The sequence below is a fragment of the Corvus cornix genome, unplaced genomic scaffold (assembly GCF_000738735.6).
Source record: "Corvus cornix cornix isolate S_Up_H32 unplaced genomic scaffold, ASM73873v5 scaffold7, whole genome shotgun sequence".
NCBI classification, from domain to species: domain Eukaryota; kingdom Metazoa; phylum Chordata; class Aves; order Passeriformes; family Corvidae; genus Corvus; species Corvus cornix.
Window position 1 is genome coordinate 1 of NW_024108692.1, and position 17,044 is coordinate 17,044.

General features: G+C 46.9%; 2 non-coding genes across 2 annotated transcripts; both read left to right on the plus strand.

Moving 5' to 3' along the window:
- The first annotated feature begins 16,542 nt into the window (after positions 1–16,542).
- TRNAK-UUU lies at positions 16,543–16,615 on the plus strand. Its single transcript has one exon. It is a non-coding gene; the product is annotated as a tRNA-Lys (tRNA).
- Positions 16,616–16,785: 170 nt separating this feature from the next.
- Positions 16,786–16,857, plus strand: TRNAQ-CUG. The gene has a single exon. It is a non-coding gene; the product is annotated as a tRNA-Gln (tRNA).
- Positions 16,858–17,044: the final 187 nt, after the last annotated feature.

Sequence of the window (17,044 nt, forward strand, 5' to 3'; positions counted from 1 at the left end):
CCAGACCCACTGGCATATTGCATTGGAGGCACCACATTGGAACAGTTGGTCCATGGTGTCACGTTAACAAGCATACTGGGAAAAAGGGACCCATAAAGCTGTAGCTCTTGAAGAGGCAAGGTTGCATTTTTTGTTAAATTGGCAATAATACAGGTTTGCTGCAAGGAGTGCCAATAACTAGACCAACAACCTAAGCACTCACCCCAGTTTCTTTTGCTTTGCATTTGTTGCTCCACTTCCTCATTGATTTTCCCTAGATCTGTCTCCCATTTTTGAAACGTGTCCTCGAGTGAGATCCATGGCACACCAATTAGACATGTGCGAAATGGATCTGCTGCCGACGCCATGGCCAGACAGAAATCTGTCTGGTTCGCCTGGTGAGCCCATGTTACCCACATGTTTTCTCTTTCTGACACTGAAGTTATCACAGCTTTACTCAGGGTGAAAGTACTTGAGAGGAGGAGCCACATGTAGGGCACCATGCCTGGGTTACAGTGGTCTTTTTACTCACTTGCAGACGTCTGATGGCTTCCTTCCCTGTCCACACTTCCAAGTTTTGCACAAACTCATGTGGATCCCTGAATGAGCTAACTCTTATCTGTTGTGGTGGAATTCCGAACACAATAGACGCACACTGCCTAAAACTTCTTGTCTCAGGCCCTTGATAACATTCTCGGCATAAACTACCTCGCTCGTCTACATTCCAAGTTCCCCTAGTAAGCTCTTCCCCACAGCCCCCACAGCACAAGCACAAGCACAAGCTATTATAACAGCATAAACAATTTCTGCGGCGATTAGCATGCACACTCAGTGACTGTTCCCAGACTCCGAGTGGTCATCTAAATGTGAGGTCACTGGCCACCAAGCGAAGGTTCACTTCCCAAAGGTTGGGAACATCCGCTGTACGTGCCATGTCCTGGCTCAGTCGGTCACGCACTCACTGGAGCCGCTTTTGTCAACAGCGGGACTGGGAGCAGGCTTGGTCCATCTGCTAGGAACCCATATTGATCCGGTATCTGTAGAAACACAGCTATAACCTCGACCATTAAATAACAATGGAGCTGGCCTCCCCCATTGTCCCGTCCGTGGGTCTTTATAACAAATTTGTACCCCTGGGGTGGCTTGTAACTTTATATGGCTGTTATGTGTGACTACGGGGGTGGAGCGGAGGGCTCGACTTGAGCCCATTCCTGTAGTTGCAGGGCCGTCTGGACCACACCCTTTCGGGACTCAGTGGGACCCTGTTGTGGCTCGTGCTTCTGATGGAGCTTTTCTTCCATAGAAGACAGAGCACAATCAAAGTGTCATTTCATTTGATGCATTGCCTCTTCTACTTGACAAGCCCATCTTTCCAATGCTTGTGGGTTCACACAAGATCCTGGGGGATGAGCACGTAGCTCATTTGTCACCTCTGTCATTGGTATGTCATCATCTGGCAGAGGAACAGTCTGTGGCTCCAGCCAAAAAGCAGTCTGTGGCAGAGAAGCAGTCTGTGGCAGAGGAACAGTCTGTGGCAGAGAAAGAGTCTGTGGTCCAGGATGAATCTCTGCTGGCAGCGGAGGTGGAGGGGGCAGGCAAGCAGGGTAGAGGCGCGGTTGACAAGAAGGACCGCCTGTTTCACCGCCCATTGACTGGTCGACTGTAACTTCCGCGTTTGCCTTCAGTTTGCTCTGAGGCGCGGTGGCGGTAACTTCCTCTTTTGGCTCTGATTGCAAGAGCTCTTTCTCCTGCTCCTGCAGGAGCTCACTGAGAGTCTCAAAGTGTTTTTCTGCTTTCTGCCCTTTTATCGTGCTCGGGCTTTTAAACAGTTCTCTCAGCCCCCCGTGCTGTGTAGTTTGGGCAGGAGCGACAACCCCAGCCGGTGTTGCAATTGCCTCCACCTCAGCCGCAGCTACTTTTGACTCGGCTTGCATATTTTTCAAGGCATTTATAACAGTTCTCCAGGTGGGCCCTAAGTTTGTCATTTCTTTCCCTTTTCCCTGGATAGTACAGTCCCAGAGGTGATCCCCTACTTCCCTCCACTCGGCTGCATAGAAGAGGAGGAGGGGAACTCACAAATGCCCATGCTCCTGCGCCCATAAAACGAGCTTATTTAGATCCTTTTCCTTGACCTCCTCCCCTCGCTTAGCGAGGAGACTGAGGAGTAATTTCTGTGCTGCCGCAAACTCTAAATCCATGCTAGCAGGGTATCATGGAGGGAAGGTAGCGACCTGTGGAAGGTATCTTTTCAGCTTTATACCAGCTAGGCTAGTAGTTTAATGCCTTAGAAAGTCTCGAGCAGCCTAGAGAGGTAGCACGGGCGATCTAGCACTTTAGTAGCTCTAAAATCGGTACCTATATCAGATGCAAAGCAAATACCATCAGCAGAAGCAAAGAGGGAGAAATATATCTCTCTGCTCGCTCAATTTCCTGCAGTTAGAAGCTTTCAAATGGGACAGACAACAAGAGATGTTCACAGGAAGATAGCTGAGCCAAGAGAGGGCAGGGCCTCCCTCGACTGTCTCTTTTATTAGGAGAAGGGGAAAGGGGAGGACTGGGGGCGGACCCGGGGTGACCGGCCAATCAGACACTGCTGAAGAGTTTGAGTTACATTTGGTTTTGCCCGAGCTTAGAACAAAGGAGTTCGGAGCACATGGCAGGAGCAAGTGTCTTTGGGAGGGGGAGGGGAAGCTCAGAACAGGCAGCAACAGCGACCCTTCTTACCGGCCTGACCGATGTCCTTTGACTCGCAGTCAACACTCTCCGCCAGCAGTGTCTCTGTCGCTCGTTGTCGTCACCCTCCTTTTGGTGATCAGCCAGCGTATCTTCCTCTGAGGAACGGTCCCTGGTCGGGCACCAGAAATAGCCAGAGATCTGCCGGGATGAACCACGCTTCTCATAGAGATATGATGGAACTCCGTTTATTCTATTGCCAGACCCATAGTTATACTCTAATTCCTCAAGCACGCATAAGCAAGCTCCATACTATTGGGTTACAGCTACTGTTCACGCGGCCTTTAATAGCAAGCGATTGGTTACAGATTAATATGCACACGACTAACTAACATAAGTTTTTCTCTTTCTATGGTCAGCATCCCCCTCCCCAGCATCCTGTTGGCTTGCCACATCAGCATTGCTCCTCTCTTTTTTCCCTAGTCAAGGACAGTTCATTAATATAGCTTTGATTGTGCACGTACACATGTCCCTGTTCACTCAGCCATTTCTCTACACTTGCGCTTATGTCTACGCTGCTTGACAAGCAAGGCAAATCTTTGCCTGCGCACGATTTAAAAACTATACTTTGATGGACTGCTTCTAAAATAGAAGGAGTAACTCAGTCCACGATTTTTACGGCAGATTTACGGGATAAAGTAGGAGTGGAACTTTGGAATGCTGCGGCTAACGGTGATAAAAATGCTCCACAAATTATTTCCTCCTGGAAAATAATTTTTGAAGCTTTAAAAGCTCACGAAAAATCTCTTGCTAAAGATAATGAGGGTGCCCTTTGCTCCCCCTCCGCAGAAGTGGAGCCTCAGAACTCTTTACAATTTGAAGAGACTGTGCCTCCTTCACCAAAGGCTTCAGCTCCCCTTGCAACAAAAAGGGAGGAGGGCTCCTCACGATCTATAAAAGCATTTACTGCTGGCTATGGTCCAGCTGACAGCAGCGAGGATGAAGGAGAGGATCCCTTTGACCCCGGATCTATTGATCCTGAAAAAGAGCCAGATTTATTTCCCCCCGATCCTCACGAGACCTGGGTCCACTTGAAACAACAAGCATTAAAAGAAGGGGACTTAGATTTTGCAGACAAGATTGTGGCACCAGTCTTGTATACGGGACCGAGAAAACGGAATGCCCATTGCTTTCTCAGAGATCGAAGAGCTTCGGTGGGCAGCCACAGAGCATGGCATCAGTTCACCGTATTTTGTGACTTTGCTAGATTCTGTGCTTGCAGCTCATGTTATGACACCATATGATTTAAAAACTCTGGCACGGCTGCTGCTATCTCCCGCTCAAAATGCTTTATGGGAAAAGGAGTGGAAAAAAGGTCTACAGGATCTGATTCTAAGTTATGTGGGTCATGCTAATCAGACCCTGGCGGCCCTCACAGTTAGACAGCTTATGGGAGCAGGACCATATATCGACCCTAATGTCCAAGCCCGAGAGATTCCTCAGGAAGCTCTTGAAGGAGTCCGAAACGCGGCTCGCCAAGCCTTCCTGAAGGTCCCTGATGCAAAGACGCCTCAGAAATCATTTACAATCGTTGTCCAGGGGCCCCAAGAATCCTATATGCAGTTTATCGACCGACTTAAACAGGCCCTCAAACGCCAAACTGATAATGCAGCAGCTCATGAAATTTTGCTTCTGAAGCTTGCTGTTGAGAATGCCAGCGCAGACTGTAAAATCTCCTTAAGTCTCTGCCTAACCAGAATCCGACTCTGGTCGAAATGATCGAAGCATGCAATCGTGTTGGCACCCTAGGAACACCAATATCCAGCCATGGCTGCAGCCCTTGCAGCCATGAGAGGGCCCCCTGCAACTTCAGGAGTCTGTTTCAGCTGCGGCAAACCCGGTCATTTGAGAAAGGACTGTTCTGCTCCAAAAAGAGATAAACCTAAAGCCACTCCTGTGTGCTCACAGTGCCACAGAGGCCCACATTCTCCTAACCAATGTCGCTTTAAGTATGATTCTAAGCCTGCTCCAAGGATACCAGGGAAACTGGAACCAGAGTGTGGGACGGTGGCACCACACTCTGACACGGATGCCTCAGCCGCCCCTGCAGATGCCTGCTCCTCAGATGCCTGCCCTGCAGGATGCCTGCTCCTCAGATGCCTGCTCCTCAGATGCCAGCCTCGCAGATGTCCAGAGGCAGCTTCCCTCAAGTTTTCACCCAGCAACTGCAGGGAATGCCAGATTGGACCTACACACCTCAACCACAGTAACGTTAAACAATTCTTCTGTTCATTTGCTCCCTACAGGAATTTTTTGACTGCTAGGGCCCCAAAAGAGCGCCCTACTCTTAGGGAAGTCCTCAAACAGCCTTCCAGGACTTTCTGTTCTCCCTGTAGTTATGGACTTAAATTTTAAAGATGAACTTAAGATCATAGTTTGGACCTCTAACCCTCCATGTTTTATCCCACAAGGTACCTGCATTGCTAAATTAATTCCTCTTCCACATGATTCACCATCCTTTGTAGAAAAATATGGTACCAAGGTGGGAGAATTTGGTTTTGTAAGGACCCCACAAATACTATGGGCACAATCAATTTCTGATAAGCGTCCTACCTGTCAGTGCACCCTGTCATTGCAGGGACAGCGAATAACACTCACTGGTATTTTAGATACCGGAGCTGACGTTACTGTCGTTTCTCAAGATAAGTGGCCCTCTAACTGGGCCCTTATGGAGGTGCCTATGGCCCTCACCGGAATAGGAGAGAGTAGTCGCAGTTATCAAAGTTGCCATTTGATTCAAGTGACAGGACCAGAAAACCACACAGCCTCTGTAAGGCCATTTGTTCTACCTGTGCCCATAGTGTTATGGGGATGGGATGTACTCTCACAACGGGGTTTCAGAATTCAATCGGATTTTTAATAGGGACCATTGAGGCACGCAACACCCTGAAATTAACCTGGAAAACAGAGACACCCATTTGGGTGGATCAGTGGTCCCTACCATTGCTTAAACTGCGTGCACTCACTGAATTGGTCCAGGAACAGCTTCAAAAGGACATATAGTCCCCTCTACCAGTCCTTGGAATTCGCCTGTGTTTGTTATTAAAAAACAATCTGGCAAATGGCGTTTGCTCCATGATCTCCTGCAAAATTAATGCTGTTATGGAGGACATGGGAGCCCTCCAGCCTGGTCTCCCATCTCCTACCATGATTCCCCAAAATTGGCACTTGACAGTCATTGATTTAAAAGACTGCTTTTTTGACATTCCCTTGCATCCTGATGATGCACCAAAATTTGCCTTTTCTGTCCCGAGCACCAATATGCAGGCACCCTTGCAAAGGTATCACTGGGTTGTCCTGCCCCAAGGCATGAAAAATAGCCCCACTATCTGCCAGTGGTTTGTTGCAAAAATTCTCAGTCCCATTCGCTTAGACATGCCTGATACTCTTTTGTATCACTATATGGATGACATTTTAATTGCTGCAGAAAAACAAGAAGTCATGGAGAAAGCCTTAGCCCTTGTCAGTAAGGCTGTAACTCAAGCAGGACTTTGTGTTGCTCCTGAAAAAATTCAGCGTCAACCCCCTTGGAAATACCTGGGCTGGTGAATTAGGACCCAGAGTATTTCTCCTCAACCTTTACAAATTCAAACTAACATTTCTACTTTGCATGATGCTCAGAAACTTTTGGGGACAATTAATTGGGTTCGTCCCCTGCTAGGAATCTCAAACGCAGACTTGAGCCCTCTGTTCGCTCTGTTAAAAGGAGAGCCTGATTTACTATCACCTTGGCAGCTTACACTGGAAGCTCGCCAAGCATTGCAAAAGGTAGCTGATGCTATCTCAAATCGGCAAGCAGCTCGTTGGGCTCCAGAGTTGCCCTTTTCTTTAATCATTTTTAAATCCAGCTAAACAGCCTCATGCTTTAATTTTTCAGTGGGACCCTAACTTGCCAGACCCTTTATTAATTATTGAATGAATTTTTCTGCCACACCACATGTCTAAAACTGTCAGTACCCAACATGAAATGTTTGCTTTGCTCTTTGTAAAAGCTAGACAGAGACTTGTTACACTTGCAGGTGTTGATTTCTGTTTGATTTGTTTGCCTGTTACTGTGTTTATTTACAGTGGCTTTATCAACAGTCCGAAGTGTTTCAGATGGCTCTCACCGATTTCTCTGGACAGCTTTCCACATACCCCCCGAAACACAAGCTCATGGCAGCAGGATTCAATCTCCTGACACAACCCAAAAGAAGCGAGGTTCCCTTGCAAGCATTAACTGTTTTTACAGATGGGTCTGGTCGCAGCCACAGATCTATGATGCCGTGGTGGGATTCTAATCTCAACCGATGGGACTCAGATGTCGCCACTGTTTCAGGATCTCCTCAAATTGCTGAGTTAGCGGCCGTTGTACGAGCCTTTGAATGCTGGTCTATCCCTTTTAACCTAATAACTGACTCTGCTTATGTATGTGGAAAGAGCTGAAGCTGCGGTGTTGAAAGATGTGCCAAATGCAGATTTGTTTTATTGGTTACAACAGCTTGTTTTCCTTTTAGATAACAGACAAGAATCATATTTTGTAATGCATGTTAGATCTCACCCTACCTTACCCAGTTTCATTGCAGAAGGGAACCGCCAACCACCTGCGCAAGTAGTACCTGATCGCTTTTCCCAAGCAAAAATCAGCCACTCATTTTTTCATCAAAATGCTGCTGCACTTGCCAGAACTTTTGCTTTGCCCTCTCAGCAAGCCTCTAACATTGTGGCTGTGTGCCCAGACTGCCAAAGACACTCCTTTCCTTCTCTAGCTGGAGGTGTTAACCCTAGAGGACTCCAGAGCCTCGAAATTTGGCAAACAGATGTTACTCATTTTTCCAAATTTGGCAGGCTTAAATATATACACTCCTCTATAGACACCTTTTCAGGTGCCCTGTTTGCATCCTGTCATACAGGAGAATCAACAAAAGATGTTTGCCATCATTTCGCAAGTGCCTTTGCAGTCTTGGGAATTCCTTCACAGATTAAAACTGATAATGGTCCAGCGTATATTTCCCAGAGAGTTGCAAATTTTCTTGCCCTTTGGGGAGTTATACACAAAACGGGGATTCCTCATTCCTCCACGGGCCAAGCTATTATTGAGCGAGCCCACTGTTCACTAAAACGTCTTTTATTACAACAGAAAGGGGGAATGGGGAATGCTACCCCAGCTGAACGCTTACAGAAAGCATTGTATGTGTTTAACTTTTTAAATTGTTCCCTGATGGATCCCAATCCCCCAGTTGTAAGGCACTTCGGCAGTAACCGACAGTTGGAAGTCAAACAGAAGGCCCCGGTCCCTGTTAAAGACCCAGAGACAGGTAAGATCCTGGGACCTTATCCCCTCATCACATGGGGAAGGGGTTTTGCCTGTGTTTCTACAGAGAATGGCCCGAGGTGGATCCCAGCCAGAGCGTGAGACCCTTCAGAGAATCCTTAAAAGCTTCTCCTGAGGACTTTGAAGATCTCGGTCACCCTGGCACACTATCAGCAGAGACCCCGGCCATCCCAGCCTCTGCCTCAGCTCCAGAGACCACAGAGGACACCTCGCCCTGATCATCAGCTCGGCCAGCTTCTACTTGACTACAGGGGACTTACTGACTTTACACCACTTTTTAATTTCCAGGGACGACCCACTCCAGCAGAAGTACAAAATATAATTGCAGGTCAAGTCTCTCTTCGTGAACAGTACTGGAAACGGTTTAAAGAGAAACTTGGACTTGAGAGCAACCCTATTCCTTGTTTTATTTGCAAAAATTATTCTCATCAAGTGTGGGTTTTGTGTCGGTGTCGAAAGTGTCAGAAGCAGTATCGCATCGCGCTGTGGCCACTGTCTGCAGCGTGATCCTTTGTGATATTCTTATGATAATTGTGTAGCACAAAGGATCACACTGTGGAAAGAGTATGGCTGGCTCCACAATGGTATCTTTGGGAGCCAGACCTGCCTTCTCAGACTAGTTCTCTAAGCAGGGCTCCTTCTCGGCCATGGAGAGGTGGCCGCAATGCCACCCCTCCCAGAACGTAATGTTTGGCTTACGCTTGCTGAATCCTTAAATGAGTCTACGCTGTGCCTGTTCATGACCTCCCCTGGTGACCCTTTCCAAACCTGTTTGGTAGCTATGTCCTTAGTGAAAAGTGAATGGGATACCTTATTCAATTTGACAGTTTGAAGGGAGTGTACTGCCATGGGCCGAATTGAGCCAACCTGGTGGTGCCAGGAAAGTTGGCGAAAAAGGGCTGGTGAATCAGCCGGATGGTACTTTTCTAACGACAGGGGTTTAGGAGGAAATAAGGTCCTTAATTTTTCCCCTCTCCCTATGCAGCCCCAAGAATTGGATATTTTTGGGTCCACACAGTCTTTTGCATGTTTTTATTTAAACTATACTAACCACCCCAGCAGAAAATTTGGCTTAGATGTTTCAGGAACAGGAATTTACACCAGTGCTTCTGCCTGGTGTAATCATACTTTGCCCCAGCCAGTCACTCCTAGAAGTGATGCTATTGGACTGCTGGACAATATACTTTTGATATGTGGGAACAGAGCATGGAAAGGAATACCAGGCAAAGCTATAGGAGGTCCTTGCACTTTCAGGCCACTAACTATGTTTCACTCGTTTTGAGAAAATTTGCCATCTCTGCATAAACTGGTGTGAGCAAAACGCAGCACGCACACATATAGCCAAGATTGTGATGATAATGTTCAATCTTGGAACCTGGGAGCCCGAGTGTTTGCATCTATCATTCCATCTATTGGAACAGCTCATGCTCTGAAAACCTTGAATAACCTTGGCTGCTGGCTTGCAAAACAAACTAATGCTACTAGCTCTGCCTCAACACGCTTGTTAACAGACATAGATAGCGTGAGACGTGCTACACTGCAGAATAGAGCTGCAATTGACTTTTTGCTTTTAGCGCATGGACACGGCTGTGATGAATTTGAAGGCTTATGCTGCATGAACCTGTCTGATCATTCCCTGTCTATTCATGCTAACATCCAAGCCCTTCGGAATAGTGTTAGCAAACTGAGAGTTGTAAATGATAACGACTGGCTTGGAAGCATACTTGGAGGATGGGGACTCACTGGCTGGCTTAAGCATTTAGCTAAAGCAGGAATTTATATTTTAACCATGCTGTTGCTTATGATGTTTTGTCTGCCATGTGTTTTGCAATGTGTTCAGAGACTGATCGATAAGTCAACAAAGAAAATTCTACTCATGGATAAGAAAGGGGGAGATGTGGAGATACAGCTAGAGAGCAGAAGTGAGAGCACTGATAAACTCATGTCAGAAGTGGACGCGCTAACGCTGCTAGGCCGTGAACCATGGCAGGCAGTAAGGCCTATAATGAAACAGTCAGCATAAAAGGCAGTGATAGTTAGTGTGATAGTTAGTGCTAGCTTGTAGTTTTGCAATGTTATTAAGAAACATAGATATGGTTGTTATAGTGATTGCTGCTTATATAACTGCTTATATAACTGCTAAAAAGGTATAAATACTCAGCTCTGTATCAATAAAATTGGCTTATTGCATCCAAGCAATCTGCCCCGTCTCTTTCATTGCCAACCATCTCGCAATACAGCTTTTATATAGCTTTTATGTATCCTCAGTGCTCTTAGCATGCATACTTCAGTTCCTTAAGTCCGATAACTTAGCATAGTCCTAGTATTCTGTTAAGCCAGGAGACCAAACATTCTGGAGGCCTCGCAGTTGGAGGCCACAAAGCCCTACGCTATCCTGAGAAACCAAGGTCCTCTCTACAACACATCCTGTAAACTAAGATTAGGCCCATCCAGGGGAGAATTCCTCAAGATGGGGGAATATCACGCTATTCATTCAAGCCTCTCATTGAAGAATCTTTGTTAGATATGCTAATTTGCAATGTCTATAAATTGTATACATGATCTATCGTGTGTGGGCATTTTGGCACATTCTACCTTGGCAAAGTGGTGCACCATAAGGATCCTTATTAAATACTGAGGTAGAAACCCTTTTTTCCCTTAACCGTGTCTGGCTCTTAAGTTTTTAGACCAGGAAAAGGCATCACAGAGGTGTTTCAGTTGCTTAACACTGCCATGGCCACAGCAAGTCCTTGCACCATTGCTTTGGTGGTCCCCGTCTTTGCCTACTACCCTCAGAATTGGTTCCTGCCCCAGTTATCAGCTCCTGTGCTGCCTTTGCCACCCCGCTGGAAATCTCCGTGTCCAATCGTGTGTTCCTGGAAGTCCAGCTGCTCTCCCCATGCAGTTCTCGGGTGGTGCCAGCACGCAGAGGCTTCGCTTGTGCGCTGTTGGCTCTGCGGTCCACACCACTGACCAGATGGTGGAAGGATCTCGGACGAGTTCCCCGTTTGTACAGCAAATCACACTATGAAAAGCCAGTGTGCATAAAGGAGACAGAAGAGTCCTGCAACTTTATTCAAATAAAGGGAGAGAATCCACTGAAGCACATGCCCATAGGATTTTCTCTCTCAAGGTTTTGGAGAATGCAGCCTCCTTTTATTCTAAACTCCCGGCTGCATGTTGCCCTCTTCTTTTCCCCACTGGCTGGGGTACTGGAAGGTACAACCTTCCTGAACTGCCTACTGCATGCCACCCCTTGAACCTGTCATTTTCTCCCAAAGTTCAGAAACTCAGGCTTGTGCGGTCCCATTTGTCTGTTTCAGGAGTCAAACTGTCTGGGTTCTGTAACAAACCTGCGGCTTGAAGTTGGTAGAGACATCAGGACTCATTTAAAAGACACTGACACCCATACCTTCACCCATGAAATTGCTTGTAAAGACATTAGCACACATCTTTCCTGTCAATAACAACCATTAAACACATATAAACAAACATTACATTCTAGTCCTATTATTTTTGTGAACTTCTGTCTGTGCTGAGCTTACAGGAATAAGTTTAGGCCTATTCCAAAGTTTTAAGTCCTGGTTTCCTGCTGAAGTCCATAGCGTTGCTCTAGCTTGTGTAAGATAAATTGTAAGTTGTCTTCTTGTTTCTTTCTTTTCCAATCTCACCTGCTTAATCATGATCTTCTGGGCTCCTATTCTTTGACTAGCAGCTGCCAGGTTTGGGTTCACTGGCAGGCTGCTCACCTGCATTCTCTCTGCTCCCAATAACCTGATAAAACAGGGACTAAGACAAGGTACAAGCAATAGTTCCGCAAAAGCACAGTTACTAGGACCAAAATTATAATCCAGGCAGTGGAATTTAAACTCTTTTTTTTTTTTCGTCCTTCTCTTTCTTTTTTCTTCTCTGGCCACAAGCACGCCCTCTACCCCTCCTTTTCCATCAAGGTCTGGTATGACGTATTTCTACCACTCAACACCTGATGGTTTTTTCCTCCTCCTCTGTAAACAGCAGGATTTTTATATCTTTTACTTCATTGCTAGGTATTAAAGCAAGCATTCTGTTTTCTTTTTCCATGGTGGCCTCCTTATCTAGTTCCTCAGCCAACTGACAATGTCAGCCAGGGATGGCCTGGATGCCTGCAAGCTGCAGCAATGTTATAAATGTATTGTGATGTTGGCTTTTCGCATGCTACATAATTGTTAGGAATGTATTGTGATCTTGGCTTTTTTTTCATGTTCCTTAATGTTAGAAAAACTTTACCTGGGTTCTGTAATGTAATACATGATACAGAATGTCTGTTGTTTCTGTAGTCAATTTAGAAAAGATAGGCAGAGAAAGCCTTCACATTCCTGGAGTATCTTATCAGAGAAGAAACAAAACCAGAAACCAGAGATCGAAGAATTTATGGAGGGAGCAGAGACGGAATGGAGCCAAGGAGGAAGATAAGGCAGATGAGATGATACACAGAAACTCCAAAGGATTTATGAATCATGCATGATTGTGCTGAATATGCAATAAGAGATGTACTTTTAAAGACGATCTTTTGGATGTAGAGGTGTGCCTTTGGCTTTCTGCCAAAGCACTTGGCCATAATACCCTTTTTGCTGTTGTTTCCTAATTGTCCCTTTTATTAAACTTTCCTTAAAATTTTACTAAGATGCAAGAAGCCAGGAAATTGACTTTGGGACGAAAGATAATAGTGTATACTCCACATGCTGTAAGCACTGTGTTAGGCCAAAAAGGGGGGCATTGGCTTTCCCTGAGCCATATGCTGAAATACCTGACTGTTCTAATGGAGCAAGAAGATGTGGAGTTGAAAGTCACCACACCAGTAAACCCAGCCCAATTCCTGAACAGCCCGATGCAAGGAGAAGAGCACCTAAATTGAGCAAGTTTATGCAAACTGACCAGACCTGCAAGATGCCCCCACTGAAGATCCAGAGACAGAAGTAGCTTTGTGCAAGATGGAAAGCAAAGAGCCGGCTATGCCAATGTCACGTCAACCGAGGTAAGAGAAGCTGCACCGCTGCCTGTGGACACAGCGCAAAGGGTAAAACTCATAGCATTACAAAGAGACAATTAGCAGCAGGAAAATGAGTAAAAACATATAGACTGACTTGAAATGTGCTTTTAGCATTGAGCCATAAGGTTAGAGAGAGGTCTATTAACAGCACAGGGATTTCCAATTGTATATAAACAAGAAATATTATCCCTCCTTGTTGCTATCCAACTGCCCAGAGAAGTGGCCCTACTACACTGCAAAGCACACCAACAAGGGGATTCCCAAATGCATGCAGGGAACAGATTTGCAGATAAAGCTGCACAAGAGGCTGCACAACGAGGCATCCTGTGTTAATACCTGAGAAATCTATTTCACTTCCAGAAGTTAGACCTGGTCATAGCCAGGCAGATTTAAAATTAGCTACTTATCTAAAAGCCCAGAATAAAGAGGGTGGATGGCTAGTAACTCCTAGTAACCAGGTCATAGTCCCACCACAGCTAATATTAGAAATTGTTCAGGAGAAACACCAGCAAACCCACTGGGATTTCGATGCTATGGTGACAAGTCTATGGACTCAGATACTCAGTGTCCATATGACAAATACCAAGTCTGTTACAGAAAAATGCCTGATATGTCTTAAAAATAATCCTTTCAATTAAAAAAAACTGCATCCAGGGATCACTAAAAGAGGAAACACTCCTGGAGATTACTGGCAAATTGATTTTTCTGAGCTACCACGCCGACAAGGATACAGGTATCTCCTAGTATTAGTGGATACCTTTTCTGGGTGGCCAGAAGCTTTCCCCTGCTGCACCAACAAGGCTAAGGGAAGTAACCAAGATACTTCTCAAAGAGATCATACCCAGGTTTGGGGTGCCTTTAGGGATGTCATCTGATAGAGGATCTCATTTAGTATTTAAAATGCTATAGCCACTCCATAAGCAATTTCATTGGGGAAATCCTAAAATGAATTAGAAGGTTTATCTTTCTCTCAGAAGTTCTTACCCTCGACCCCCGTTCATTCATTTCAGCCCAGAGATCAAGTACACATCAGAAACAGTGGACCTTATCTAGTTCTGATGATTACAAGAATGGCAATGAAAGTGAAAAGACTTAATTCCTGGATTCATTGCACCAGAATTAAGAAAGCTCTAAACTCCAGGAGAAACACTGGACAGTGAAAAACATCGGAGTCCTGAGGCTGAAAATTTAGAATATATCTGTAGACAAGTCCCCACACTCCTGCATTCCCTGAGCTCTGCTGCTGAGGAACACATCTGGTGCAGGAGCTGGGTTTGCAGCTGCAGTTCCAGAGGCAGACGGACATGCAGGTTGAGATGCAGGCTGAGCTCTGGCTGGGAGCCCGGAGAGACCAGAAGCCGTGCGCTGCCAACCTTTGTAACAAAGGACAGAAACCCAGTGACCGCAGCAAGGTGGACGGACACTGAGAGACAAAGCAAGAGCCCTGAGCTGCCAAACCTTATGGATGACAAAGGAGAGCAAGGCCTGTGATGACAGCCAGGTGGATGGACACGGAGACACCCAGCATGAGTGGACAACTCAAGAGGAAAGGGAGACTTGCCAGAGGGAAATGTGAGGGGACAAAATGGCAGGAAACAGGAGAGGATAAATGGTGGGAAACGTGAGGGGAAAAGGGTGGGAAACATGAGGGGGGCAAAGGGTGGAAAATGTGAGGTAAAAAATGGGAAACATGAGGGGGGAAGTGGCAGGAAACGTGAGGGGGAAATGGCAGGAAACGTGAGGGGGGAATGGCAGGAAACGTGAGGGGGGAAGTGGCAGGAAACGTGAGGTGGAAATGGCAGGAAACGTGAGGGGGGAAGTGGCAGGAAACGTGAGGGGGGAAATGGCAAGAAACATGAGGGGGAAGTGGCAGGAAACGTGAGGGGGAAATGGCAAGAAACGTGAGGGGGAAGTGGCAGGAAACGTGAGGGGGGAAGTGGCAGGAAATGTGAGGGGGGAAATGGCAGGAAACGTGAGGAGGAAATGGCAGGAAACGTGAGGAGGAAATGGCAGGAAACGTGAGGGGGAAATGGCAGGAAATGTGAGGGGGAATGGCAGGAAATGTGAGGGGGAAGTGGCAGGAAACGTGAGGGGGGAAGTGGCAGGAAATGTGAGGGGGGAAATGGCAGGAAACGTGAGGAGGAAATGGCAGGAAACGTGAGGAGGAAATGGCAGGAAACGTGAGGGGGGAAATGGCAGGAAACGTGAGGGGGAAATGGCAGGAAACGTGAGGGGGAAATGGCAGGAAACGTGAGGAGAAGTGGCAGGAAACGTGAGGGGGAAGTGGCAGGAAACATGAGCAGTCCATGCTGAGGGGCCTCTGGCTAGGGCCTATCCACTAATGCAGCCCCTGTGGGGAATAAAGATGAGGCAGAAGCTGGGCCGTGGCTTCAGGGCTGGGCTTTGTTGAGATCGTGGAGATGTTGTGGAATGGCTCCCGTGCCTGGAGGAGCCACACGGGGTTTTTAGGGAGGCCAGGCTGGGAAGATGCAGAGGGGGATTTTCCCACTGTGTGAGAGAGCAGCTGGAGTCCCTGGAGCTCCCTGGGGGTGGCTGAGGAGCCCAGGGAGCCTCTGCAGACACAGGATCAGCTCCACATTCACAGGACCTGGTCCTCGTGGGGGACTTCAACAGCTCCAGTATCTGCTGCAGGGACAGCCTGGCAGGATATCTCCTTCTTCCAGGACAGGGAGAGTCAGCATGTCTGACTTATTATTCAAGTCTGACATTAATAATATTATTTATATTATTGTCACCTATTTATATTATATTTATATTATTTATATTATAATATTATTTATATTAATGTCACCTATAATTTATAACAATAATAAAAGAGACATAAAATCATTATTGTAACAAATATCACTACTATTTTAATTTATTCCAGTATATTTATATATATTATTATATGGCTACATTATTGCATATTGTATTTTATTTATATTATATCCATATTGTCATATTACTAATATAATACAATAATACAATAATACAATAATACAATAATACAATAAAATAATACAATAATAATGATGATGTTAATAATAATAGTAGTAGTAGTAGTAGTAGTAGTAGTAGAAGTAGTAGTAGTAAAAAAATATTTTGGAGTAAAGCCCGGAAATCCCTCGCTCAGGGGCAGGAAGGCAACAAGCAGCTCTCAGGACAGCCGGAGGAAATCAGTAGCCACGGAAAAACCCAGGTAATTTCTGTCTCTTTCGCTGCCCGGAAATGGGCTTGTGGAGAAAACTTTTGAGGACTTTTGGGATTAAATGAGCCCAAAAAGCTCCAATTCCACATTCCGGGCGGCCGCTCTCGCTCGGGCCCGCCCTGTCTGGGGCAGCCCCGCCCCGCTCTGCTTCCTCCCTGCCCCGAGCCGGGCGGCTTTTTCACTTAAAATCACCGAAAACTTCGGGTTTCTCCGTAAAATCATCAGGTTTTCCCCCAAAACCCAATGAATTCCACGTTGTGGGAAGCCTTGGCAGGAGCCCGGATAGCTCAGTCGGTAGAGCATCAGACTTTTAATCTGAGGGTCCAGGGTTCAAGTCCCTGTTCGGGCGGGCCTTCCTCTCTTTTTCCCAGCCCAATCCCGGGGGTTTCTTTGCTCCCCCCGCCCCTCCCCCCCCCCCCCCCCCCCCCCCCCCCCACGGGGGCGCCCCGGGGTCTCTTTTTCCTGGCGGAGGGAGCGGCGCGGAGGGGTCTGGGACGGGCGCGGGGCGCAGCGCGAGCCGGTCCCATGGTGTAATGGTGAGCACTCTGGACTCTGAATCCAGCGATCCGAGTTCGAATCTCGGTGGGACCTGTGCCTCCTTTTGCGGTCCCCCCTCCCCTGTCCTGCCGTGGACGGGAACGGGGGGTCCCTGCTTGTCATGGGGACCGCAGGGGACACTCGCGTGAGGGCTCTGTGCCCCGGGTCTGCCTATACAGGGGTGGGACATCCCCGCTTCTCCCCTCTTTGGGGACCGTGTGGGACACCCCACCGGGGACTT